General features: G+C 35.3%; 2 long non-coding RNA genes and 1 pseudogene across 12 annotated transcripts in view; 1 reads left to right on the top strand and 2 right to left on the bottom strand.

Annotated features, from left to right (window-relative positions):
* Positions 1–26,355, bottom strand: part of LOC143684898 (uncharacterized) — a 391,441-nt gene that overhangs the window by 187,675 nt on the left and 177,411 nt on the right. The window lies entirely within an intron of this gene.
* LOC143684900 (uncharacterized) overlaps positions 1,160–26,355 on the bottom strand; it is a 59,603-nt gene continuing 34,407 nt past the window's right edge. Inside the window, exon 3 of the long non-coding RNA XR_013176258.1 lies at positions 1,160–1,234. This is a non-coding gene — a long non-coding RNA (uncharacterized LOC143684900). The remainder of the gene's footprint in view (positions 1,235–26,355) is intronic.
* On the top strand, positions 16,499–17,127 carry LOC143682349 (nucleolysin TIAR pseudogene; annotated as a pseudogene).

Here is a 26,355-nt window from a genome sequence, read left to right as displayed (position 1 = left end):
ACTTGCAGCCCCACTCTAACACCAATATTATCCTTCAAGATACATGGTGCCATGGGGAGACAGCCACATTAACAAATAGTAGTTGCATTGCATGACAAATTTTATGTTGGAGGCATGCACAAATTGCTCAAGGTGATGAATAAAGTGACTAACTCTTTCTGGTGGCATCAAGGAAGTCTCAAAATGAGCCTCAATATGAAATCTGGTTGGGATTAGTGGAGAGAAAAAGGAACACTGAAGAAGTTTGGGCTGTGTGGACTGAAGAGTCATGGGAGGCCCCTGCCAAGATGGCTCATAGACTGTTATCTCTCCAGAAAGCCTCTCCATCAGCTCCAGGGATACTGACCTGGTCATCATCAGAACAGATCTTCCCTGTTTGTGTTCTTTATACAGGCCGTGCAGTGAGACAGGCAAGAAGTTCTCATAGAAGGCTTTTTCACTAGACTCATGTATCCTGCGGGTTATGCACAAGCTGAAATCATTGCCAGAATAAACAGTGCTCCTTCCCTGTGCCCCATTAGCCAATTTCTGATTTGCTCCAATAAGTTTGGACTTAATCCCATTGATTGTGTTTAAAAGTCTACAGCATTCTAAATTATATTTAATTTCCATATGAAAATTATTTCTTAGTTCTCACTTTACAAAATAAATGAGAAATACAAATAATATTAAAGAAATTTATTTAATGCCTCATTTTTAGACTGACACATATTCCAGAAAGGAGGTTCCATTTATCCATCTATCTTCAAATTAAAATAATATGCATGCTCAAAACCATACTAACAAGGAGGTTATCAACATGGTCTGATATGCACGGTTTGTATGAGGATAAAGTTCCACTAAGCTAATTACTGAGAGAGAAAACAATTCCTATTAGAGGGCTACTAATGGACCTCAGTATAAAACTGGGCATAAAAAAAGCAGCATCTTCTGAGAAATAGAACCTTGTAATCCACATAGACAGAAATGGTAAAGAGGATTTAGAAGTTGGTGACCTGGTATGGACTTAAAAACTAAGCAAGCCCAAACGGACCCAGGTGTTAAAAAATAATGATATTTTATTTGAGCCATTATTTTCTGTGATATTGTAAGACATAAGAAGCTGATATTGTACATACAACTAAAATTAGTTTGTGATGCACAATTTAGAAACACTTAGTTTCCAGGGTTTTGAAGCAATTAATGCTGAACCTCATTTTCCATTTTGAACGGGCATATAAAATATTCAACAGACCTAAAAGGATTCAGAAATATTTGGCTATTAATATTTTGCAGTGATTTAAAATGAGTTTTAAATATCAGAAATCAGGAATCAAAATTATTATTGTTTTACATATGATAGAACTGTATATCCAAAAAATTCCAGAGAATCACTCTAAAAAGTATGAGGCTTAATAAGAAAGTTCACTTAGTGGGTGGATACCAAAAATGAAAAAGAAAAAAAAAAAGAATTTTCCCATATACCAGCAATTAGTATTTAGATAATTTGTAAAAAAAAATACTAATTTAAATACAAAGAAAATACAGAGCAATTATATAAAATGTCTGGGAACAAGCAAAATATGAATTTTAAGGCAACTGTAAAAGTAATAGTCTATTATATTGAATATTTCTTGAGGGTAAGGATTGTACCTTACTTGGATTTCACAATGTCCAACACAGCACCTTGCGATTAAGTGCTAAATGAATATTTGTTCATATGAATTCATTAACTTTCTATGCTCTTTCCCTTGGAGGGGTCATTTAGTTTCACAGCTTCAACTAACATCATTTAGTATGTAAATTCTGTTGGGTATCTTCAACTACTTCCTAAATGTTTCTATTTCAATAACTTCCTTTTACTGAAAATTCCAAAAATCTAATATGGAAATAATCCTCCCTCCCAGTCCCATTCAACTGGCTTTCCTGGCATGCCTCCATATTTGTGTCTCTTTCCAGCATTCTCTCAAGACTAAATATTTGGAGTTCTCTTTTCCTACACACTCAACTCTTCATACTATCACTAAATATTTGTTTTGGGTTTCATTCTTTCATTCTATTGGTGCTGTTATTACCACAGACCACCTCACTTGTGATTCTTTATTTAATAGCCTCAATGTTTATTTCCCTTAAATAAAGCTTTGCATAGCACAGCTCTCAGTATCGGGTTTTCTTTCATGATATTCTCCCACATACACTCTGAGCACTACTGAGACTGAATGGCAGTTTGACCACATCTTTGCCCATACTGTGACATCTGTTGGCTTCCTCCACCTCTCCAGGACCTAAAAATTTATGGATTTGGACATATAACTGCATGTCATCATAAGTACATTGACGATACTGTATAACTTTCATGACTGTTTTTCCAGACTACTTTTATCAAACCAAACCAAAATCCATAGTCATTTAGCAATAACTCCCTATTCTCCCTCCCCATCCCAGTAACCACTATTCTGCTTTCTATCACTATGAATTTGCTTATTCTAAGTATTTGATATAAGAGAAACCGTGCAATATTTGTCTTTTGTGCCTGCTTATTTCACTCAGCATGATGCTTTCAAGTTCCATCCTTGTTGTAGCATGGACAATAAGAACTACACACACACATACACCCACATATATGGCAGAACCTGAGAAAGGCCTTAAGAGAGGATACATAAATGTTAAGGGTGTTAAAAGAAGGAAGGGATCACATTCGGTTAATAAAAGAAATAAGCAGAGGGTCTAGGACTGAGACATGGGGATAGTTTGTTTCTATCATTAGTAGCAGCTTTTGCTAGGACTTGATGTTTTCCTTGGACCATCCATGAGGACCCAATGATTTAACCCAGTATTTTAGAACCTAGCATAAATCACTTAATATTGTCTTTGAGTATCACCTGTAAATGTTGGATCAGACTCAGGGTTTAAACTAATCAAGAGCACGGAGAAACTCAATGTTATGACTTTTTAAAAATAAAAATAAGAAGAAACACCTGTAAACACTTATTGTTATCTTGTGAGTGAGGATTCATCTGGCAGGAGTATTTGCAGCTCTTCCCATATTCAGCCTAAAATACAGGACTTTTGGAGTCTCATCTATCCAGGAGCATCTCTCTGTCCAGTGCAGTTTTTGTTGAGAATACTCTTTTCTTCAGGGTAATTCACTGTGATTCCAGGAGACCACCATTCCAGTGCATTTGAGTTTAAGGCCGAGTTTAAGTTTTCCATGTATAAGTCCTTGACATCCTTGGTTAAGCTTATTCTAGATACTTGGTTCTTTTGGTTGCTATTTGGAATGAAATTTTTTTCCTTGTCTCCTCAGTTAGGTCACTTCCTGTGTATGGAAATATTACTAAATTTTGTACATTAATATTTAGTCCTGCCACTTTGCTGAATTTATTAATTCTAACAGCTTTGTTGTAGATTTCTCAAAATTTTCCAAGTACAGGATCATGTCATCCAAAAATAATGAAAGTTTTACTTCCTTTCCTATTTGGGTGCGTTTTATTTCTTTCTCCTGCCTGATCACTCTAGCTAGAACTTCTAGTACAATGTTCAATAATAGTATGACAATGGTGGTCCTTGTCTCATTCCTGATCTCAGGGGAAAAGCTTCAGTCTCTCATCATTGAGTATGATTCTAGCTGTGGGTTTTCACATATGTTCTTTACCATATTGAGGAAGTTTCCAACAATTCCTACCTTTGGTAGAGTTTTTACAAGGAAAGTATGCTGAATTTTGTTGAATGCTTTTTCAGCAACAATTGAGATGATTATGTGGTTTTCCCTTTTGATTATTTAATGTGCTATATTACATAGGTTGATTTTCTTATTTTGAATCACCCTTGCATTCCTCACATTATACCAGTGGGATTTAACCCCACTTGGTCATTATGTATAATACTTTTAATGTGTCTTTGGGTTTGATTTGTTAGTATTTTGTTGAGAATTTTTGCATCTATACTCATTAGGGAAATTGGTAAGTAGTTTTCCTTTCTTTTGGTATCTTTACCTGGTTTTGGTATTAGAGTGATGTTGGCTTCATAAAATGAGTTATGTATCATTTCTTCTTCCTTAATTTTTTTGTAAGAGTTTGAGCACATTTGATTTTAAGTTCCTTTGGAATGCTTGATAAAATTCCCCTCTGAAGATGTCTGGTCCTGGGATTTTCTTTGTAGAAAGTTGTTTTGTTTTTTATGACAGATTGAATCTCTTTACTTGTAATTGGTTTGCTGAGAGCTTCTATTTCTTCTTGAGTCAGTGTAGGTAGTTCTTGTGTTTCTAGGAATTTGTCCATTTCATTTGAGTTGTCTAATTTGTTTGCATATAGTTGTCCATAGAATTCTGTTAGGATTTCTTAAATTTCTTCAGGATTCATGGTAACAACTCCCCTCTCCTTTCTGATTTTGCTTCTTTACATCCTTTCTCTTTTTCCTCTGTCAGTCTAGCTAAGGTCCCATTGATTTTATTGATTTTCTCAAAGAATCAACTTTTCATATTGTTGTTTTTTCTATTGTTTTTTTTTTCCTTCTCCAGTTCATTTATTTCTGCTCTAATTCTTGTTATTTCTCTTCATGTATTTGCTTTGGGGTTAGTTTGCTGTTCTTTCACTACTATCTCTAGGTGAGCAGTTAAATCCCCATTTTCTTGTTTATGTTTGTTTTTTAATATAGACACTTAGTGCAATAAATTTCCCTCTCAGCACTGCCTTCACTGCATCCCATAAGTTCTGATATGTTGTATTCTCTCTATCATTCATTTCCAGATATTTACCAATTTCTCTAGGAATTTCTTCTTTGTTCCACCGATTATATAAAAGTGCATTGTTTAAGCTTCATATGTTTGAAAGTTCTGATTCTTTGATGATTATTAATTTCCAGCTACATTCCATTATGGTCATGAAAAAAAATGTTTTGAGTAATTTCAATCTTATCAAATTTATAAAGATCTGTTTTTTATCCCAGCATATGATCTATCCTATTAAGTCTGCTTCATTTATCATATTGTTAAAGTTCCCTATTTCCTTGTTGATCCCCTGTGTAGTTGTTCTGTCTAAAGTGGAGGGTCATGTATTGAAGTCTCCCACAATTATTGTTGAAATGTATATAGCTCTCTTCAGTTTGGCCAGTGTTTGCCTCATGTAGTTTGGAGCTAGTTGATTGGGAACATAAACATCTATAATTATTATTTTTTCTTGTGGTTTGTCCCTTTTATTAATATGTAGTCTCCTTTTTTGTCACTTATGACATCTTTATATTTACTAATCCAATGTTAGTAAAGCTTCACCTGCTTTCTTTTGGTTACAGCTTGCATAGAACATCTTTCTCCATCCTTTCACTTACAATTGATTTGTGTCCTTGGGTCTAAGATGAGTCTCTTATTAACAGCATGTAGGTGGATTATATATATATATATATTAGATAGATTATATTTTTAACCCATTCTGCCAATCTTTGTCTTTTAATTGGCAAGTTTAGTACATTAACTTTCAAAGTTATTACTGTAAAAGCAGCTCTTGAGTCTACATTTAATTCTTTAGGTTTTTTGGTTTGTTTGTTTTTTGTATGGGCAGGCATTGAGAATTGAACCAGGGTCTCTGTTATTCTTTGGTTCTTATTTGTCAGATCTATATATTCTTTTCCCTCTCTCTCTTTATATCCTTTAAATTACCTTTACTAGTACTCTTCAGTTCTGTGCCCTCCTCCAGACCTCTCTCTCCTGCCTTTTCTCTTTAACTGACAGGACTCCTTTTAACATTTCTTATAGGGCAGTTCTTTTGTTGATTTGTTCTTTCAATCTTTTTTTGTCTTTGAAGATTTTAATCTCTCCCCCCATTCTGAAGGACAACTTGGCTGGGTACAAATTCTTGGCTTGAAGAATTTTAACCTCAATTAAGATCTTTCAGGATCATAAATATATCACACCACTGCGTTCTTGCCTTCATGGTGGCCTTTGAGTGATCCAAATTCAGTCTTATGTGGTTACCCTTGTATGTAGTAGATTGCTTTTCTCACGCTGCTTTCAGGACTTTCTGCTTCTATTCAAGCATTTGGTTAGTGTGTGCCTTGGAGTTGGCCTATTTGGATTTATTCTATTTGGAGTAAATTGGGCCTCTTTGATTTGCATATTTATGCTCTTTTTAAGGGTTGGAAAGTTTTCTTCAATTATAACTTCAACTAACTTTCCCAGCCCTTTACTCGTCTCCTCTCCTTCTGGGACACCAATGATTTTTATACGTGCATGGCTTTTCTTTTCCCTCATTTCCCTGAGATCCAGTTCCAATTTTTCTATCTTTCTTGTCAATTGTCATTTTTTATGCTCTAGTTCAATTGTTCTGTCTTCTAGCTCACTTATTCTTCCCTCCACTTCTTAAAATCTACTATTGTATATTTCTAGTGTATTTTTATCTTTTCTACAGTATATTTCATCTCTGTGAAATCTGCTATTTTTCTATCTAACCTTTTGAATTTTTTATATTCTTCTAGTGTCTTCTTGATATGCTTCATTTCTTCATAAGTATCCTGGACTAGCTGTTCCATATTCTGTGACCTCTCTGTAGTTTTGATTTGGTCATTTAGCTGGTCCATTTCTGTCTGGACCCTACGTGTTGTGTGATTTTCTGTTGTGTTTGGGGCATTTGATTATCTTAATAAGGTTACTTTGCAAGTTGGTTTCCTTCACTAGTCTAAAGTTTTACATTTACTTGGGTTTGTGTTGAAGTTTCCCTTTTGCACTTGGTTTGTCAGTAAATGTCCACCAAACCAAGGTCCAGATCTCACATAGGGTATGCAATTCTATTTGAGGGTTTATTAAAAGCTAAGTAGGGGTACACAAGTAATTCAGTGGCAGAACATTTGCCCACCCACAATGAGGATGAAATCTAGGAGACCCTGGCTCAGTTCCTGGCTCAGTTCCATGCACTACCAAAAAAGAAGAAGCAACAACAACAACAAAAAAAAACAATGACTTCAGCAAAAGTAGGCCCCAAAGCCAAAAGGAGACACTTCAAGATATATTGGGAATGAATTCAGACTGGTAGGCACAGAAGAGAAAGAGAGAAAAAGAAAGAAAGAAATTATGATAGAAAGAGAGGGAGAGGGAGGGGGAGGGAGGGAGGGAGGGAGGAAGGGAGAGAGACAGAGAGAGAAGAAAATTAAAAAATAAAAAACCACTGATGTGGTCTCTCTCTAAGCCAAATTATGGGCTTTCCCCCAACATAGGACATGACTTCCAAGAGTGTGAGACTCCCCATGGCATTTGTGGCACATAATTGGCCCTGGGATCATGGAACACTGACCCTGGCATCATAGGATATAACTGGCCTGCCATCATGAGACACAAGTTCTTAAGATGAGCCCAGTCCTGGCATCATGGATTAGCTGACCAAAAGTGGGTAAAGGAATAGAGTTTCAGTGGCTAAGAGATTTCAAATTGAGTCGAGAGGTCATTCTGGAGGTTACTCTTATGCAAGTTTTAGCCAGATGTTGCAAGCTGCCACAGCAGGGCAAACCCAAACAACATGTTCCTGGAAACCTTGAAAGAAATCCTGTGTTCTATAAAATTTTACATATTAAGTTTGTTTTTCAGAGACTCAAAACCTCCAGATTGTTCCAATGCCTGAGAAGTTCTAAAACCCAGAACTGAATACTGGATTCTCCAAGAACAACTTGTTTCATCCAATCATGCATCTACCCCTTAATGACTATGTCCTTTTTCAGCTTTGAGGAAATCAGAGAGTCATTGCCCAGACATACCTCAAGATTGAGAGATAGTTATCAAATGAGAGGGAGGAATTGTAACTGAGAAATTAGGATTTAAGGGATGATTTTGATTACTAAATCACATTCCTTTTTGCTTTCTGAGATTTGGAGTAGGCAGAGGTGAATACCTGAAATCCCTAGATTATAATTCAGATGCCCTGATATCTGAAATGAGTGTAAAAGCCCTTATCTTGTGCCTTTGTGACTTTAAGAGCTCTTACCCCCTCTATCTGGTCATTTTCTTGAAGGGCAAAGGCCCTAATGCTAAAGAAGTCAGCCATTAACTAGCCTTAGGCCTGGACATTTGTAAATCATATCAGCTAGATTCTGCCTTTGAAAGATAACTTGTCTTCTTTCCTTTTGCCTTACAACTTTAGTACTGAAGTAATAAATAGCTCTGCCTCCCTTCCTTTCAGCTTATGTTCTCCTATTGAAATGAGAATGATAATACTGTCTCCTTTCTGCTTTGAACTTGCTATTTGAAATGACCTCATCTCTCCTTGCAAAAATCCTTAAAAAACCCTGCATCCCCTAAACTCAGGGAGACAGATTTTAGGCCTCTAAGCCATCTGCTCTCCTACTATGTGCGTAGTAATAAAATCTTTCGCTCTTTAATAAACAAAAAAATATCCCTTCTTCCTAACAGATGACACTCCTGAGGCATATTCTCCTCTCCAGCCCAGATCTCCCAGACTGGAGCAGCCAGCTAAGGAAGAAGCCATCATGGCAGGGGAGTTGTTCACAGTACATGCCAGTGGGTCAGCCAGTTCATGGGACGGGACATCTGATCACAATCCCCAGTGAAGCAGTTGATTGCAGTGCCTGGTGGATCCACCCCTCACAGTGCCTGACAGTATGGCTATTTGCGGTGCCCAGGTACAGTGACCAATCCCAGAACCCAGTTGGTGTGGCTTTTTGTAATGGGCAGCTAGGCATGTCTCTGGGCTTCCCACAGGTGGGGCTACTGAGGCAGCTGTATTGAAGGGATGGTCCATTCCCTTGGATCCACTCTTTCCCATGTGCCACTGTCTGCCTATGGTGGAGCCATAGCTGAAGAGACTCACCCTGCTTTCCCCATCCTGATCCCCCCACCTCCCTCTACCAGACCTCCCCACAAAAAGCTGAACACCCTCTTCTATCAGTCACCCCCTGGAAATGCAGTTCTGGTCATTTTTTTCTGTCCCCTTTCTTGTTGCTCCATGGAGCAGAGGTGAAACTAACCTCTTTTGCCATCTTCCCAGAATGGAATGTGAGATTTTAACATTAGAAAAAGCTGAGTGAAGGGTATACAGGAATTCTCTGGACTATCTTTGCAACCATTCTGAAATTTAAAAGTATTTATGAATAAAAATATTATTTAAAAGAATAGGAAGTGGGGAAATGTCCTGGAAATAATCTTAATTTAAGAAGCAAGATGTAAGGCAGGCCACGGTGGCTCAGTGGCAGAGTTCTCGCCTGCCATGCTGGAGACCTGGGTCCGATTCCTGGTCCATGCCCATGTGAAAAAAATAAAACAAAAACAAACCACAAGATGTAGAATTTTACATAGAAAATTATCACAAACATGTAAAAAGTTATATACAAAATATACTAAGGTTGTAGCACTGGCTACCTTTGTGTGAAAGATTAAAGTTGATTTTATATTTTATCTTCATGCTTTTCCATAGTCTCCAGATTTTCTTTCATGGGAATTTTTTTCACTTTTATAATGACAAATATAAAGATTAAAAATGGAAACAAAAATTTTTAAAAGTAAAAGTCAAATATTATACTGAGGAATATAAAAAGACAAATAAATATTGAATCAATATTTTCATTATGTAGAACACTCAATATTGTACTATGTTGATTTTCTATATATTTTATATATATATAAAATGATTTATGAATTTATTTAATATAATTCCAATAAAAATCAAACAATACTTTGATTCTAAAAGTATTTTGAAAAATTAATAGACAGATGAAGAAATTCAGGAATGGAAATGAGCAGGGCAGTGTTAAGCGTCACCTTTGGATTTCTTAAACATAGAATAAAAGCAAAATAATATAATATATTATGGTTAATAATATCACTAAAAGAAAAAAGAATGCCAAAAATAAGACTAAATATGTAAATGTGTGTACCCTTAGAAATCAATAAGACTATAATAACAAATGCTAGAATAACTGGTTAATAATATAGAAAAATATATAGTCAGGTTCTTCTGCACAGAAATTCTAAATTAAAGAGCCAGTTTTGAAAACTGAAACCATTTACATCCACTCTATTAAGGAGCTATTGGAAAGATGGCCTTTTGCACTGTAGCTGCTCATATACTGGCTGAGGTTTATGCTAAAGACTGATGAATTCCATGAATTCTAACTTCTGTATCACTTTGTTTCCTTGTTCTAGTTAAAGATCTCACTGATTTTCACTTGATTGCTGCCATAGTCTTCTAATTTACCTCCTTCTCCCACTCTATCACATCTCTAGTATATTAGTCACCAAATTGGAGCCCATATCCCCGAGGGGTCATGAAGTCATTCTACTAGAATATTATTAGATCTTCTATTTTTTATTTAATAAATTATATTTATTTAATAAAATTAATGACTATAATAAGTAAGAAGTAAAGACATAAGCCTTGGTGCCTTCATATAAAATAAAAAGATAATACTAGTACTTTTCTCATAGAGCTTTGTTAGGATTAATTAATATAGACCACTGCTTGGGAAAAAATAAATGATAAGTATATATTAGCTATAATTATATATGTATAAATCAATACTAGCATTCTCTATTTGCAGCATGCCAGCTGGTTCCTCTGATAGGGTTATTATCTAGAACAGATCTTCCAAAATGTGGAGGAGTTTACAATGGTGACACTCACGGTATATTGCTATTCAAAGCAATTTACCTTTGCACAAAGTAGAGTTTTGATTATATTACTCTGTTTAATTCAAATTTGTCATCATTAAATGCTAATAAAAAGATTTTGGCCTTAAAAAGTAATTAAAAAGTAAATTGGACATAGTAGTAAAAATTTGAGCCCATAGAATAAGAAAACAGCTTAACATACGAGAGTAGTCAGACACATTTTGAGGTAGAAATATAATGAACTAATCAAAACTAACATGGTTATATATTTTACTCCAATATTGATGTAAGAATGGTAACTGTAAATATTCTTACCCATGCATTTAAAAAAAAACACATTTTGCTCACTTATTAAGAATTTTTGCATAAAGTATCCTGGGTTGTAAGGTTTATTAAAAAGTAAAAATGCAATGATTTCCAATTAGATTGAACAACTCTCTGCTAACAGAGAGGATGGAAATTTCTTAGCCACATTTTAATTGGAGGACAAGATTTAAAATAGAATAAATGCCATAAAAGTTGAATAGTTACCATAACAATTATGGCAACAATCAAATGAAAGCATTGAAACAATCTGAACTTAGACCAAAACTTCATATGACTATGTTACTAAAAGTAAACCACAAGGTTTTTTGTTTGCTTTTTTTTAAAGAAATATATTTGATCACAATATTCTTAATAAAAAATGCATAAATTTTATACATTAGTAGAATTTTGCTACTACCTTAATTTTATATTAGGAAACAAAACTACTTTACTGTCAATAAATAGAATAAAATTTAAAACAATTAAAATTAAATTTTACCCTTATTGCCTTTCTTTCCCTTATGTAATTTTATATTAAACATAATTTTAGTACCATAATATATATAACTATACATAGTAATATAATTTATAATTAATAAATATATAGCGGGTGCACATGCAGTCAAAAAAGCGGGGAAAAATAGACACTGTTCTTGTCTTTAATTCTCACAGCTGCCAAGTCATTTCCTTAATACATACTTGAATCATGCCTTACGCTTCTTTAAAAATCTGTTAATGGTTCCCCATGGCCTAATGAGCAAAATGAAAACTCCTTAACAAAATACATGAGTGACCGGGTCAAATATTTTCAGCCTAATATCTATGAGGACTTCCCCATTCCTCAGACATGATTAATTCTCCATATTTCCATAGCACTTGACCTGGAACTCCACCATAGCACTTATTTTACTTAATCAGTATTATTAGGAATTTCTATGGAATAGTAGCTAGAACACTAGACAGAGTTAGGAAACCACTGGTTGCACCCAGCCCCAGGGCTGTCTACTGTGAGATCTTGACTTGGCACTTTATCTTTGTGAACTTTAATTCCTCATCATTAAAAATGGAAATTATGGGCGATTGCTAGAAATAATATATGTGCAGTTTCTGGTTAAGGGTCTGTTACCAGCATTAGCTAAATAAATAGTCAAAGCAATATACCAATGAGTAAATAACTCTTTACGAGAAATGGATTTATATGTAGAATTTGACCCAAAGCGAATTATATTATATTCTTATTTATACAGATCTTTGGAGAGTCCAGCAGTCTGATTAAGACAAATATTTATTAATAGAGGTACTATGTATTACACAGGAAAATGACTAATGACTAATGTATCAAAACTCACAATACCCATCACGCATTTAATTTCTTTTAATTATTCCCAAGACATATTCAAATTTTAGCATCACTTCTGCATCAAAAGAATTTGACTTTCCCCCTTTTTTAGCTATTGTATTTTAAGACTAATTGAAATCTGTATTTGGTTTTCAAAAACATTTATCTCTTTTCATCTTTTACTCAAATAAGAGAGAGTTTAGGTGTTAAATGGCCCTTAAAAGTCCCAATCTAGAGTAAGACTTCTCTTTAATACTCTTAACTATATGGCAGAAATCACTGTGGGTAAGGTTCATCTTAGACCTAACCTAGGAAATTTAGTTAACTAAGCAATAAAAATAAATAGAATTATATAAAAAACATAAATATGGCCACACAGCCTGGAGGATAGTAAAGTTCTGAAGAATGATTCAGCTCTTTCACAGGAGTTGATGTGTAAATCACAAAAGATCCAACCTCTAAACTAATTTAATTAGTAAATCTTGGAGTCTCTGGACAACAAAAGAGAGCCATGAAGGGAGTAGACTCTGAGATAAATAGATATGGTCTTTCACCATAGTCTACACATTCAGAACAGAAAGCAATTTTAACCACAAAACTCTTCCCAAATTTATGCACATGTAGAAGTAAAGAAAAATGCCCCGTGAGCACAGGTGTGACTTCAGAACAAAGCAAAACTTTCAACTTTTGTCTCGACTGTTGTTGATTACAAAAAGCATTGTTTATGACACACCAGGGAGAAATGTATTTGAATACATTTATATATTAAATAAATAAAGCATGATGCATATTTTAGGTACAATAAAATATGAAAAATATAACATGTCTGTGACTATCACAGAGGTATTTTTCTAGGTATATTCAATGGATGTGATTCATAGAATATTTCACAGAAATTCATGGGTGGGTGACATTGATTCAAAGGTAAAAGTAATGATTCAATCCCTTAGGATACCAAATTTTTCCCAGCCAGCAATATCATAAATCTTCTCACTGAAATGATGACCCATAAAATTATTATTTGAAATTCTTATTTCTAAAAATGTTATAAGACTCTGAGAGCCCAACACTACAATTTATGAGCACATGTTGGATCTGAGAGCATTCACATTTACTTATCCAACAAACAGAACAAAAACAAATCCTGAAGTTCATAAAATTTGAAACACTGGAAAGGAAAGAAAGTATACAGTGATGCTCTAATAACATTTATGAACTTTAATTTTGGACTTCCCTTTCAGTAGGTGGAAAGAAGAATCTTTGACCTAGATTGAAAATATTCTATAGAAACCCTTGGCTATAATAAAAGTTAAAAAATCTTTTTGAAAAATCACATTAATCTAGGAAAGTAAAACATGTAATGAGTTTCAAATGAATTTAAATTTTTAAATTTTGAATTTCCAAGTGAATTTTAGCCTGCTTTCAAACTGAAAGGAAAGTACACTAGACAATAGCTCAAAGCAACAAAAAGAAATAAAGACTTCTAGTAAAGGTAACCATTTGGATAATTACCTTGTATTTTTTGGTATGTAACTCCACTTCTTACTCCCTACAGTTGCTACAATGCAATTCCATAATATGTAGTCATAAATCTATGATTTTGGACATATAATGTACAAAGATATAATCTGCAACCAGTTCAAAAAATGGTGGGGGAACAGTATACTTGCATGCTATAAAGTCAAGTTGGTATCAAGTCAAATATGATGATTATTTATTTAGGATGCTAAATACTAATCCCATGATAACCACAAGGAAAATAAATGAAAAATATATCCAGACAAAAATAAGAAAGGACAAATATAATACAATATAAAAAAATCAAATAAATATTAAAATAGGCATTAATGGAAGATGTGAGTGATAAAAATGGCATAAGATTTATGAAGGCTAAATAGCAAAATGGCAGAAGAGAGTTCTGCATTATCGTTACTGATTTTAAATGCAAATGGATTAAACACTCTAAACAAAAGACTGAGATTGGTAGAATGAATAAACAAACTTTACCCAACTATATTCTGTCTGCAAGAAAATCACCTTAAATTCAAAGTTGAATGAGAAAGTATGGAAAAAATATGTCATGCAAGTAGTAACCAAACAATGATGGAATAGCTATACTAATAATAGGTAAAATAGATTTGGAGTCAAAAACAATTATGAGAGGCAAAGATAGCAATTATATACTGATAAAGAAATAAATTCAACATGAAGATATAACAATCACAAGTATCTATGAACCCAATTGCAGATACCCAAATTATTTGAGGCAAATACTGAATGATTTGAAAGGAGAAATAGATGAGTCTACATTAATAGTAGGATACTTTAATACACTACTTTTAATAATAGATAGAATATCTAAATAGAAGCTGAATAAAATGTAAATATAAGAGCTAGAACTATAAAACTCCTAAAAGAAATATATGGAAGCATCTTCAGGACCTGGTGGTAAGCAATTTTTTTTAGAATTTACACCAAAACACAAGCAATGAAAGAAAAAAATAGATATAGGAACCTCATCAAAGTTAAAAACTTCTGCATATCTTAGGACTTTATCATGAAAGTAAAACAACAACCTACCCAACAGGAGAAAATATTTGGTAACCACACCTATCCAATAAGGGTTTCATATCCAGAATATATTAAGAAATCCTACAACTCAACAACAAAAAGACAAATAATCCAATTTAAAAATGGGCGAAAGATTGAACAGACATTTTTGGACAGACATTTCTCCAAAGAAGATATTTAAATGACCACACAGCCCATGAGAAGACGTTCAACATCATTAACCATTAGAGAAATGGAAATCAAAACCACAATAAGAGGCAATTTCACTTACAACAGAATGGCTGCTATTTTAAAAGTGGAAAATTACAATTGTTGCAGAGGATGTGGAGAAAGAGGAACACACATTCTTTGTTTGTAGGAATGTAAAATAGTGTAGCCTCTGTAGAAGAGAGTTTAACTGTTTCTCAGAAAGCACAGAATTACCATATGACCCTACAATCCCTCTTCTAGGTATATATCCAAAAGAATTGAAAGCAGGGACCTGGAGAGGTATTTCCACACTGATGTCATAGCAGCATTATTCATGATTACCAAAAGAGAGAAGCAACCAAGTGTCCATTAAACAATGAGTGGATAAACAAAATGTGGTACATACATACAATGAAATATTATACAACCATAAAAGGGAATGAAGTCCTGATAAATTCAACAACATTGGTGAAACTTGAACACATCATGATGAATAAAATAAGCCAGCACAAAAGGACAAATATTGTGTGATCTCACTAATATAAAATAATTAGAATAAGAAAACTCAGAGTCAGAATCTAGAATATAGGTTACCAAGGGAGAGGGTGGACATAGGGAATAGGGAGTTAAGGCTTAAAACGTACTGGGTTGATATCTGGCACCATGGGAAAATTTTGGTAATGAATGGTGGTGATAGTAGAACAACAATGTGAACATAATTAATAGCATTGAAATATATATTTGAATGTGGTTTAAAAGGGAATTTTATATTGTATATATGGTACTAGAACATTTTTTTTGATCTAGGGAATTGCACAGCACAAACAGTGGACTATAGCTAATTAGATAATTATAAAAATGTGTTTTAATCATGTACCACAACAGTTCAAGGTGTTTATAATAGGGTGGTATATGAGAACCCTGTATTTTATGCATGATTTTTCTGTCAATCTACAAACCAAAAAGAAAAATGTTCAACAGACATTATGACATCATTCTGACATTCAAGACATTAAAATGACATTAGTACAAAATGAGCCCTTAATATATTGACATTAATTTTAAGTAGCCCCCAAATTAAGTCATTCTGAAAATTAAATAATCTTAATTTTACATCTAGTTAAACATCCCAAGAAGAATTAATACTGATCCTGCTCAAACATTTCCAAAAACCTGAAGAGGAGGAGATACTATGTAACTCATTCTATAAAGTCAATGTCTATCTTAATGCCAAAGCCAGATAAAGATACTACAAGAAAGGAAAATTATACACCAATCTCTCTAGTGAATATAGATGCAAATATCCTCAACAAAATATTTGCAAATTGCATTCAACAGCACATTAAAAGAATTACGCACAATGATCAAGTGGGTTTTATCCCAGGTATACAAGAGAGGTTACATACAAAAAAAATCATGTAATGTCACACACCATATTTTAAAAAGTGAAGGAGAAGAAACACGTGATCATCCCAACTGATGCAAAAAAAAAAAAAAAAGGAGATTCTGCATTTGCTGCTATGAATGGGAGAAAAGTTTTGGGAAAGGAGGTCAAAGTAAACTTGGCAACACCCAGTAGCCAGAAAAAAAGATTTCCAATAACTTCCATGCATTTGTTTTGGGGAGTTGAGTTCAGAAATTACAACAGAAGATATCAAATCAACATTTGTCCCCCTTGGTAAATATCAGATGCCCAGGCAGTCAAAGACATGACAAATGGAAAACCCAAAGACTATAGTTATATCTGTTCATAGCAAACTGGAGGTCAATGGTTGAACATATGGGAGGTCAGTGGTTGGGTGGCCATATGATCCAAACCATCTGAGCCACACATAAACCACATACACTTAAAAGTACACACACACAAAAAAACTAAGCAGTTGATATTTAAAGATGTAGTAAACCAGTCAAGTCCAAAAAATTATACTGTGCACTGTGGAGGAATTGCTTCTGGGTTAACAGATCAGCTTATTAGACAGACATTTTCATCATTTGGACCAATTAGGGAAACAAAAGCTATTCCAGAGAATCAGGTTTTCAACCCATGGCAACCCATGCCATTGTTTCAGTAAATGGTTCTACCATTGAAGGACATGTTGTTAAATGCTATTGGGGTAAACAAATTTCCTGCCATAACTAAAAATTCAACAGCACATTAAGTGGGTCAATGGAGCCAAGTTTATGGAAACCCACAACAACATGGATAGTATATAGCAAATGAGTGGCAAGTATCACCTTATGCCCTTTACAGCTACCATGGAATCAACAAAGATCAATCACCTTCTCCTACTTGGATGGGTAGATTTGGTGCTTAGGCTCTCCAAGGATAAGCTTCTCCCCCTGTAATACCAACTGCTAACCAAGCAAGATATGGTATGGCAAGTTACCAAACACAGTGAGCTGGGACTCTAAACAAAATTGCAATTCATGATATGCTTCAGTTTTCCTACGATACTTTGACAATATTTTTGGAAAATGAAGATATTTATTTAAAAATTGTAATGTTTGGAAATGTTAGCACAACTTTACTTTGGTGAAGAACACATCTCTTCTAGTTCTGCCTTTTTGAGTTTCTGTTGATGATGAACAGGAACATGATTTTACTTTATTTAAAAAAAACTAAAATAAAGTCAATAAAGACAATTCTGACTGTGAATTTTGATATAATAGGAGAAATGGGTAAAATATTTTGATTCTTAGGTACAATTCCATTTTTATTTTGCTGATTGGTATTTTAACTCATGTTTTTAAAATTCTTGGGCACAAATTTGTTGTGCTGATTCCTAATAGAAAAATGACCAGAAATCATGGACTTCTTTTCATTTTTAGTACCTTAGTTTTGTATAACAACCAAGGAATTGTAACATGTCACTTTTACATTTTTTACCCACATTTTCCCTGATATTAAATAATGCAATGGAAATAACAGTCTTAAGGTTGCTCTATTTCTGTTTTTCATCATTAGCATTTTGCGCAGCATGCCTCAGGAAGCATAAAATGAGATGTTCAGATTCTAATCTCATGAATTAATGAGAGAGCCAGGAAAAGGCGGTAGCTTAGATATCACATTCATGAATGGACAATGCCACATCTCATAGTGGGATGGATCTCTCACTTGCAATTCCTCCTGCTACCTTGATTCTTAAGTCTCTTTAAAATATTTCATATGCTTGATAAAATTAAGAAAAATTCATTCATGAATATTTGTCAAGCTTGTATTTATACAATTTTGTGTTCCATCACATGTGTTAAGATAAACCATGTTTACATTTTTAAAAATCACCAACACATACATATAACATGTATATAAGTAATTTAAATATCCAATTAAATATTTTCATAGTGAAACATTAAGTTTTTCCTATTAAATTCATCCTATAAAACATGTATTTGTAATCTAAATTGACAGATGGGCTGATTCTCAGGGGTACACAGTTATTCTTAGTTGCTGTGCTCTTTTTCTTCTTATTATTAGTGAATTTGGACTATAAAGGATTCTGCCCCAGAGAAGTAAATGGAAGATAATACTTATAGAGTTCCTACTATTTGTCAGCACTCGTTTTTACATATGTCATTCAATCATCAAGAAAACCTTGTGAGTATGGTATCATTCTCAAATTACAGTTGAGCAAACTGAAATAGGAATTAAGGTAATTTACTTGAGAGTGGTCAGCTTGTGATTGAAAAACAACCTAATGGATTCTGAATTCACATATACCATGTCGCCTCCACAACATAACCATCTCCATAGTACTTTTCATGTGGAACTAGCAATAAGACTGCCAGGAATTTAAATGTTGCTCATTTATTCAAGACTAAAACACACTTAAATATTCTGCTCTATTAATATTATAAAGACTCTTAGTGGAAGAAATAACAATTATTCAATCCTGATGATATGGTTCTGATGCATTGTAACTAACCTACATTATATCTAGAGTGACAATTATAGCACTTAAAAACCCAGACATAGACTAAAATGTGATGGCAGGGAGGCAGTCATCAGATGTATTCTCTAAAGGCGGTCTTGGTTTAAGAGGCAAAGCTGCCAGCCCACACCAGGATAAATCAGCTGTTTATGAAGTTCCTCTAAAAATGCTATTTGCACTTATTTCTTTTACATGTATGGGCGACTCTCAGCCTATCAATAACTATATACATTCAATTTCCTTTAAAGGATGAATAAGTATCAGAATAAGATGACTCCCTAAAAAAATTGTTTCAATTAACACTTCATTGTTATTTCTATTTTGTTTCAATTCTTAGCATTTGCTGCTCCCTTTCCTGTCGGATTCTTACAGCCTTTGAGACAACTTGCACTCAAAGCCTGCTGAGAGAGGCAGGCTGGGAAAACCACAGGCATTTCCCACAAACACCAAGCTCAGAGTACAGTGAATTTCACAGCTAAATCTGGGCTGTGTAGCCTCATGTATCTGCTAGCAAACAGTATCCAGTATTCTACCCTCTTGCATCCCTTCTCTTCTGGCCTTAGGCATTTGTAGGATTCCAAAAGTATCTCATAACACTATTCAATTCTAAATAAGTCTTCATAAATCTTTTTCGTAGCTTTGTCTACTTTCATTGGCAACTTGTGATTGCCCCTTCAAAGCCTCTTGACAAATTTCTTTCTCATAGCAGACCTCATACAGCAATTTTCACTGACAATGAGATGAAGGCTATTGAATATCTGGATACCAGTCCTTCCATCAAATTCTCGTGTCATTATCTTCCCAGCCTACAGTCCCTGTGGACAGGCAAAGTAAGCTTACGTTTCCAAGTGGTATTTAAGAATTTTATGGGAAAGTAGTATTCATGCCATTATTTGAGCTGTATTTCTTTCCAAGCAGGGTATCCATAAAAAATATATATATGGTCTGCTGCACATTTAGAAGAGGTGGTCATTTAATTTAAAATGTTACCCAGTTTGTGAATAATAGTAGCAAATCAGAGTAGAAACTTGGGAGAAGTCACCTTCTAAGTACAACCTAGCAAGCAGTGATTGCCATCACCTAGGGCAGCCCACAAAGTTCTGAACCTTCAGAACTGATTCTCTGGTTAAAGGGGTATATAGGAGGCAGAGATGGAAAAGGGACAGGAGGGGGTATAAAGAGGCTCCCATCTTCCTCCCCCTCAGCCTGGCTCCAAGGCTTGTTCTTCTGTCATCCATGCTAACCAGACACACCTTCATTACCTAGTCAAGCCTCACTGCGAATGGAACTAAGGAACCCAAGGAAGTTGGCCTTTGCTTTGTTTTAAAACCTGCTTTGGATTGTCCCTCACTTATCCGCTAAACCCTACCTTGAGACCACCGTTACTTCGATTCATTGAGATTTCATGACACAATGGTCTTTGGGTCAATACAATAATAACAATAAACATCAGCATTAAACCTTTTGTGTTAATATTTTTTTCCCTTATTGAGGCCTCACAAGAGCCCAGTTGGAATTTTAATTACCTCCATTTTATAGAAGATGAACTAAGACTCATGGAAGAGTAGCTATCTAAACTAAAGGCACTCAACTACCAAAGACAGAGGTAATTCAAGCCCAAGTCTTTTATTCCAAATCTTCTGCTGTTTCCACTACATCATACTATCTCTCCTCGATGGAAAAAGGCTATCCACTCAGGCAGATTCTAATTGACCACAGAACCAGTATAAATCACAAAATGTGAATTTAAAATATTCACAGTTCAATGGTTCCTAAAAATGATAATAATGACTCACTAATGTTTATTTTAAAATTATTTTTCATAATATTTAGATAATTCATGTGTGAATTAAACAGCTAAGTTTTCCTATGCCTGCAGTATCTACAACATTGTCTGCAAAATTTGCTGAGGACTCCTAGCTACTGAGGAGACTGTCCTAAGTCCAACAAAGAATAGTCTTATTTTTTCTAAAAGAATGTAGAGATATCATATTCTGACTTGTTCACTGAAATATCGAGAAAACTTCACATAAAGCCAAAGAGTGAAAATAAATTTGGAACTTAACTATGACGCTTTCATAAAACCCTAGTAGCCCAAAAAACATATGATATTAAAATGCAATACTCCAGAAAACAAAACAAGGGCCTACACTCTACCGTGTGATTTAGGAAATGGAACAAACATTTACTGAACATATAATATACACACAGTCATACTCAGTACAAATATTCACAACACACAACCCTAATAGAAGGATTTGTCCAACCTCAAAGCAGTTACAGAATTTGACAGTGGTCTTATAAATTGTTAATGACAAATCTCTAATTGAAAAATAATTATAACAGATCAAAATATTTATACTTTTTTGTACTGCCTTCAGACATCATGCTAACATTGTTTTCCTCAAATGTCAAATATTGTATACTCTGCAAGTAAAAATAAACAAGCTACACAATGTAGCAGACAAAGTCTGTCCTTAGTAAACCTCCCTTTGTTACAGTCACCCTCTAATTACCATCACCATCACCATCCCTACCCCCTACTCTTGCCTTCCTCTTGTAGGTGTCATCTCCTCCTTACTATTAGAGTCCAAGTGCCAATAAAATTTGCCATTGAGCACCTTAGCAAATAAGAAACGTGCTACAACCAGGGGATAGTTGACTGGTAGATAGTTTACATAGAAAGCAGTCTCAATGGACACTTTATTTTCTCCAAGTTGGGTTAAAACCAGAAATTCTCCTGTAGAAAGGGTATTGCTAATTCAGTCTCTCCTCCATAAACACAGGTATCCTGAACACAAAATCCACAGAAGTAGGACACAGGTCCGTGGGGATTCCCAAACTGCCATTTTCCAAATGTATTATTGGGTGATAGTCAAATTAAAAAGTGAACAATTTTTCTATTTTCTGTTTTCCTTCAGAGAGGATATAAGGGCTCACACATATTCGGGTTTGAATCCTAGCTTCAGCTTTTATCAGCCAGATGATTGAGTTTGCACTATCTCTATTCCATCTTCAACTGTAAATTGTAAGACCACTTGCCTTGGGATGAAGGTTAAGCAAGACGATGCACATAAAGTGCAAAGTACAATACTTGATCCATAGAAGATGCTTAGAAAATGTCCTGTCTTCATGCCTACTTAGTTTTGAGTTTCCAAATAAAGATCTGGGACTAAACATTGTGGCATATTGTCCTATTTTCATGATATCTCTCCTACACATTTGGGACAAGGGTGGTAGTCATTTTAAATGATTAGTTTAATATTATATATTAGTTGGGGTTCTCCAGAGAAATGGAACCAAAAAGTTCCTATATATAGCCCCACTGGGAAATGACATGAGTGGCTGAGGAAAGAGTCTGACTGGCAGGTTTTATATATATATGGAGAAAGAGAAAGTGAGAGAGAGAGATTTCAGGAACTAGCTCATGTGTCCATGAAGACTGGCAAGTCCAAATTACATAGTGCAGCACACAAATTGAGTACTGAAGGTTCTGATGAATTTCCTAAGAGAAGCTTGCTGGATGAAGTACAGCTAGAAATTCTTTTTTCTGACTCCTCAAATCATCAATTCCCCCTTTAAGACCTTAAAGTGATTGGATGACACTTCTCTCAATGTTGAAGGCAATCTCCTTGGTTGATTATGGAGTCACAGATACAATCAACTGGTTAATAATTTAAATCCATGAAATACCATCATAAGAACAATCAGACCATAACTTGTTTGGCCAAACAATTTGATGCCATAACCTATGATCAATTCGATGAACTTAACCATCATAGTCCACTCATTGTCAACTTAATACCAATACACATCTCCTTAAACCATACTTAATTGATAAATAAAAATAATAGCAGTAATACTTTCACCTAACATAATTCAACTGTCCTGTGTACAACTGGAAACACACTAACCCTTTCCCCAGAAGAGAATGCAAGTACTTAGGTAAAATTTACCCTAAAACTTAATATCTCACAACTTAAATAATATGACATAAGGTCAATATATCATTTTTATATGATAAGAGGATAACATAGGGAAGAAAACAAAGATATTTGCTTTATGTGTATATAGAAACATTTTCAGTGCAAAACAAGGAAGAAATATTCATAGCCATTTTAGTCCTAATTTCTTCAACTGGTTATGTGGTCATATCTCATATCTATAACTACCTTTTTCTACTACCCAGTCCATTCCCTTTGCACTCAACAAGCACCTTAGCTGGTCATAGTTCCTTGCCTGGTGTGGTTATCCAAAACTTCATTTCTGGAGGTTCTGGACCATTAGCAGTTCTGCCAGGATTGGGTATTGCACTTTTTTACAGAGCATGGCAGTACAAAAAGATGCCTTAGAAATCTTCCATTTTCCAGGGAAACTTTTCTTTACCGCCATAATTTAGTAGCAGTCCTATTTCCCCTTGATACCCTAACTAGGACAGTAATGTCCTTCTTTTCCTTTTGAATAGCCCAAAGTGACATGGGGTCAATGTTAACTTCCAGTTCAATGAAATAATTGTTGTGTCTCTGACAAAATTTCACAACAAAAGCACCCCTCCTTTTGGAACTAAAACCCGTAAAAGAGCAGAACTTAATGTTGTTATGAAAGGAAGCACAAAATTTTTCTAGTAGACCACTAGGGATAATAGTGAGTGGTATCACTTCCATTTCCAACCCCTGATTCCTGGACCTATTAATTCTGGCTATGGGAGAAATAGCACCATGGAGTGGATGCTTATTAATAGCATATACAGCCTCCTGGAGAATGTTACCCCAGACCTGTAAGGTATTACCATCCAATTAATGCTATAACTAAGCCATCAGAAGGCCATTTCACTGTTTTATCAATCCAGCTGCCTGGAATGATGGGGAATATGGTAAGACCAGTGAATCCCATGAACATGTGTGAATCCGTGAACATGTGAATCCATGAACATGAATGTGTGCCCATTCCTATACTTAATTTGCCATGAACTGAGTTCTTTAATCAGAAGCAATGTTGTATTGAATATCATGATGATGGATAAGGCATTGTGTAGATCCATGGAGAGTAGTTTTGACAGAAGCACTGTGTGTGGGGAACAAAAATCTATACCTGGAATATATGTGTATTCCAGTTAGAACAAAATGCAACCCTATCCATTATAGAAGCCCAATATAATAAACCTGCTCCTAGGTAGCAAACTGATTACCTCAGAGAATTGTCTATATCTAGAACTCAGTGTTAATCTCTGCTGCTGACAAACGGGGCCTTCAAAAGTGGCTATAGTTAAGTTGGCCTTGGAGAGTAGAAGTCCATATATAACCTCTCAGCCCATACATAACCTCTATCCCTAGTAACATGACCCACTGGGCAATGACATAAGTGGCTGAGGAAAGATTCGGACTGGCAGTTCATTCCATCCATTGATTTTAAAGTTCTCCTTTGCTGTAGTCATCCTCTGGCAAACATTCATATGGGACACAAATGTCATCCTGCATTTTGACCATTTAGAAAGGTCACATATCTCTCAGCCAACCTCTTAGTCACCAATTTTCCAATCATATTCTTTCCAAGTCCATGACCATCCAGCCAAATCAATGGCCACAACTCAGGAATCACGATACAGATGTGCCACTAGCCATTTCTCTTTACCAGAAAAATGGAAAGTGGACTGCTTAAAGGTGCATTACTGTCCTTCAGTGATATCCAAGAAAGAAATGCTATAACGTTCCACTTTTGGGTAGTACCTGTACATCGTTCAGAAATGGTTATAAACCAGGCCAAGATTTCTCTTCAACAATCAACTGGTCATAGGGAACTCTGCAAGAGACTATAGCTGCTGGCTAAGAAATAGAAGGTAATGTGTCAGGAGTGGGAGCCAAATGCATTTGTACCACTTGTTCACATAATATACTTGTGCTGTCAGGGCCTCCTTGAATACAATATCATATACACCGCTTCCATTTGATGATGGAGTGCTGCTGCACACTTTATGCAACTTTATGGCTTGGTGGGTCAGACAACACTCAGTTCTCATTGGGCAACTCAGGTCTCAGGTTAACTTGGTGGTCCAGAGTTAAGTAAGTGTTCAGGATCTACTAAGTCCCTGTAGAAGGGTAATAGCTATTTCTCAAAAAGAGTAGTCATCTACAGAGGATGACAGAGCTTTGCTCCAAAATCCTAAAGCTCTGTGCTGTCATTTTCTTATAGTGGCCTGCCATATGCTCCAAATAGCATCTCTATTTGCTGCCGAAACTTCCATAACCATCAAATTTGCTATTTCATATGGCCCAAGTGACAGAACAGCTTGCATAGCAGCCTGAACATGTTGCAGAGCCTTCTCTTTATCCAGTCTCAACTCAAAACTAGCAATTGCTCATGTGACCTGGTAAATGGGGCCAAGTAGCATGCCCAAATGAGGAATATGTTGTCTCCAAAATTCAAAGATGTCAACTGGGTATTGTGCCTCTCTTTTGGTTGTAGAAGGTATACCTTAACATGACCAATACTACTTGATGCTTAGATATTTCACTGACGTGGAAGATCCCCGAAATTTTGTTGGATTTATCTCCCCATTGTGACATGCAAATAATTTATCAATAAGTCTAGAGTACTTCTTGCTCACTAGGACCAATCAGCATATCAATGTAACGAACCAGTATTGTGGAGGAGAAAGGTGACCAAGGTCTTGGGAACTAGATTATGACATAGGATTCGAGAGTTGATTCACCACCACCCACCTCTGAGATAAAACAATGAAAGTTGAAAGCAAACTTTATATGGTGGTCTTGACAAGCAGGAATTAAGAAAAAAGCATTTGCCAGAACAATAACCATATACCAGGTACCAAGGTATGTGTTGATTTGCTCAAGCTGTATACTACATTTAGAGTAGCCATTGTAACTGGAATCACCACTTGGTGATTGTCCAAGTGACAATGAATAATCCATTGTCATCCTCCAAGATCTATCTGTTTTCTGCACAGGCCAAATAGGTAAGTTGAATTGGGATGTGGTGGGATAACCACTCTTGTATCCCTCAAGTTGTTTATGGTGCCACTAATCTCTGCAATCCCTCCATGAATGTAGTATTGTGTTGATTTACTATTTTGCTAGTTAGGGAGAAGTTCTAGTGGCTTCCACTTGGCCTTCCTACCATAATAGCCTTCACTCCACAAATAAGGGAATCAGTGTGGGGATTCTGAGTGTGTCCATTCCAATTATGCATCCCATAATTGGAGAAATAACAATAAAATGGGTTTAGGATCCACTGGACCCACTGTGAAACATATTTTAGCTGAAGCTCCATGGATCAACTGACCTCCATAAGCCTCTGTTCTGACCGATGGACCATGGTGTTGTTTTAGATCTCCTGGAATTAATGTCAGTTCAGAGCCAGTGTCTAGTAATCCCATGCACTGTCACCCTGGAAAAGGACTGTAGCTCCCTTTGGGGAAGGCA

Source organism: Tamandua tetradactyla, chromosome 5 (genome assembly GCF_023851605.1).
Source record: "Tamandua tetradactyla isolate mTamTet1 chromosome 5, mTamTet1.pri, whole genome shotgun sequence".
Taxonomy (NCBI): Eukaryota; Metazoa; Chordata; class Mammalia; order Pilosa; family Myrmecophagidae; genus Tamandua; species Tamandua tetradactyla.
Note: the sequence above shows the minus strand (reverse complement) of the source record. Positions and strands in the feature narration are given on the sequence as shown.